This window comes from Centroberyx affinis, unplaced genomic scaffold (genome assembly GCF_046629955.1).
Source record: "Centroberyx affinis isolate AG114_WGS23_722 - 3 ecotype Tasmania unplaced genomic scaffold, CSIRO-AGI_Caff_v1 ptg000039l_1, whole genome shotgun sequence".
NCBI classification, from domain to species: domain Eukaryota; kingdom Metazoa; phylum Chordata; class Actinopteri; order Beryciformes; family Berycidae; genus Centroberyx; species Centroberyx affinis.
Genome location: NW_027278752.1, coordinates 20,481 through 23,995, shown reverse-complemented (window position 1 = coordinate 23,995; position 3,515 = coordinate 20,481).

Below are 3,515 nucleotides of genomic sequence, written 5' to 3'. Positions count from 1 at the left end.
CTATTAAGGATGCGAGAACGGATTACTTCACCAATCTGATTGATGAAAATAAGCATAACTCAAGGTTCTTATTCAACACCATCAATCAACTTGTTAATCCAGCTCCTCAAACTGACATGGCTTGCTCTTTGCCTCAGTGACTCCGCTGTGTCTAGGCTGCAGCTTGTTCAAAACGCAGCTGCAAGGCTCCTGACCAGGACCAGTCGCAGGTCTCATAGCACCCCCATACTGGCCTCCTTACACTGGCTGCCAGTGCGACAGAGGATTCAATTTAAAATATTTCTGATCACATTTAAAGCTTTAGCGAGGCCTGGCTCCTACCTATATTTCGGAGTTGTTGAAGCCACACACCACAGCGAGGCCACTCAGGTCCTCAGACCAAGGGCTCTTACTTGTCCCGCGATCCAAACTTAAAACAAGAGGTGACTGTGCCTTTTCAGTTTTAGCTCCAACCCTATGGAATCGCCTCCCTCTATGTGTTAGACTGGCAGATTCAGTTTCCTTTTTAAATCACTTCTTAAAACCCATTTATTTAAACAGGCATTGTATTAATGTTTTAATTCTCTGTTTGGTTGTCTTTTGCCTTGTTTTATGTATTTGTTTTTTTTTTTTAACCTGCCTCTTGTTTTATTTCCTGTTGTAAAGCACTTTGTAACTCTTTGTCTCTTGAAAAGTGCTATACAAATAGTGTTACTTACTTACTAACTTAGGTTCCTCATTTTTATATCTAAATTAGTACATTTTGCTTGGACCCCACCTGCGGCTATATTTATTTATTTGTCATTATTATTATCTTTTTTTTCCATAAAGGTTTTCTTCTCAATCAATCCTGAGAGAGGCACCAAAGTCAAGTGCAAGAAAAAAACAGAAAGCGCTCTCAATCAATCCTAGACTCCTCACTGATTGCAGACCATGAATGGACATAGACATAGACATGGGGGTGTGGGTGTGGGGTTTAGGGATGAGTGTTTTGGGACAATGTGTTAAGGTATACGTTGCATATAGATAGGTATTTTGTTGTTTTGCACACATTACACTTTTCCTAGGAAAAGTGTCTGGTACAAACTGGCTGAGGCTAACTTGACAGTTCCAGGAATTTGTTAGATGATCATTTTCTCTTACAGTCATTGAGGTAATCGTGCTTGTGATTTATCTAGTAAAATTTAAAACATTGCTGTATGATATGTAAATCTAGAGAAAGTAAATTATTAAATTGTAAAAAACAACAACAAACAAACAAAAAAAATCTTTGAACTCTAACTTTTTATTTTCTCACGTGTTAGGGCATTGAGCCAGTCATAAACTGGAGTAGGGGTTTCTGGCACAACTTCACCTACTTCCAAGGTGCATGGAGAAGGGAAAAAGGCCTAAAAAGGTCAAAACTCCAGCAACACTTGTAGTATATAGAACAACAAGGGATCATTTGTCATAAAAAATTATTTTCGTCTTAACATCTCTGAGAAATTTCTGTAGGTCTAAAAAGAGTTCAAATGGACTTACAGATGGGGTTGGAACAAAGGAAAGGCCAAGTTCAAGCACAGAGAGCTGAGTAGAGGTCAGTTCAGTGCTGCTCAGGTTGACAACAGCCGATTTCTTCCCTGGCCTTGGATCTGGTCCATGGACGGTTGAATTGATCTCTCATTTATGTGGTTTTGTAGTGTTTTTTTTTTTTTATGATGTATGTTTTTTTTATGATGTATTATCATTTTTTATGTTATTCTTTTATGATGTATTTTTTATGATGTATCTCTTCCTACTCTTCCCATATATTTTTTTTAGATTAAAGTGTTTTTAAAGCAGGTCACATCAAATAGGCACATTTTGGGTTGAGGCCTCTTCTGTACAAACTCTAGTACCACCTCTTAGTTGCACTTCTCCAGTTTATGACCCAATATGGTGTCACCCATGCCCCTTATTGGACACTCCCCTTGCCTCTCTGCCAGTCTGGGACTACAATTGGCCTGAAGCCACATGACCATATACCCAACCCATCTTTGTAGGTACCCCATTGGCTGATATGTGTGTGGATGTATATGATTGGTTGTCTTTTATATTTTTTTACCTTTTTGAATTTTTTTCTGCTACCCTATTTAAATGTTGTTTGTAATGTGTTTCATAATGACCCTGATGAAGGCCACAGGCCGAAACACGTTGGTCTAACAATAAAGTTGTCCTATATACTACAAGTGTTGCCCCAGTCACAAACTACTAAGTCCCACTCAGCGTTGTCCTGCTGCCGTTGTCCTACTGTTGGTCTACTAAACGTATGTGAGTAATCATATGTGTGAAATTACATGGACTTTTAATATCGCTCATGGAAAAAGGAGGAAGGAAATGGGACACTTTCACCTGCCCTGTAGCCTGCTGTACTGGCGTTGTATTTACAATCCTCGTCGTTTTATATATACATATATATATATATATATATATATATATATGTGTGAAAGAACACCGGAGGAGAGGAGAGTGCTGCCAGACTGGGGCTGGTCTAAACCATTTCGTGCTCACTGCATGATTTCACTCTGAGTTGTTTAAATAATTATTTTGTTACTAGTTAGATACATGATTTTGCGAATCTTTATTAAACAACAAATTTTATTATCTATGGCATACTCAGAGTCGCTTGAAACATTTAACTTCATGCACCACCAGTGGGTGTGTTGGCTTCGTCACCTGTTTTCCACCCACACAAACTCTGCCTACTGACTAACTGATTAACTTTGTACATCATCTAGTCTGGTCTGTCTCCTCTAATCTGAGACTGATCCTCCATACACCACTGCAACATATTTATCTAACGTTACAGTCAATAAAACAATAGATACCTACATATTCCCTCACTCTCTGCTTTACACTATAGTAATTTCAGTTACAAAGATGGATCATGTGAAAATGACAATGCCATGTCTGTCTACGAGTTAAATTCACTTGAACACATTGTTTTATCACTCACGTAGGGCTGAAAATAAGACTCTTCTTTCTCGACAACCTGTCAGCTCTGCTCAGATTAAACTGTCTGACTACTTGTCATTTGATTGTGCATTGGTTTAAGCTCGCCCGGCTTCCCAGTTGAGTGGAGTTTTCTGTTTTTCAGCACTGTGATTGGCCCAAAGGTCCAAACACCACCCAGCCGGAAACCTTTGGTGATAAAACAAACCGAACCAGTTGTTTAAGCACCCTAAACAGACAGGTGCAAACACCGGTACTATGTATTTATTTTTTTCAGAACCGGAACACGTGTTCCGTCGTCAAATTCACCCCAATGACACCCCTGGATATAGCCTAGAATTTTTTTCTGTGTCAAAAGTTTCAGGTGACATCCACCCTAAAAAATAACAGGTAGCCAGTGCATAGAGGCTACAATTGGGATGATATGGTCGTATGTTGCAGCAGCATTCTGAATAAACTACAGGAATGTATACTTTCATCTGACTTGTGTGGCAATTTTCATTCTTCTTTCTTCCTTTTACATTTTTTATAAGCTTAAGGTAATATCTATGAGAGGACAACAGGTT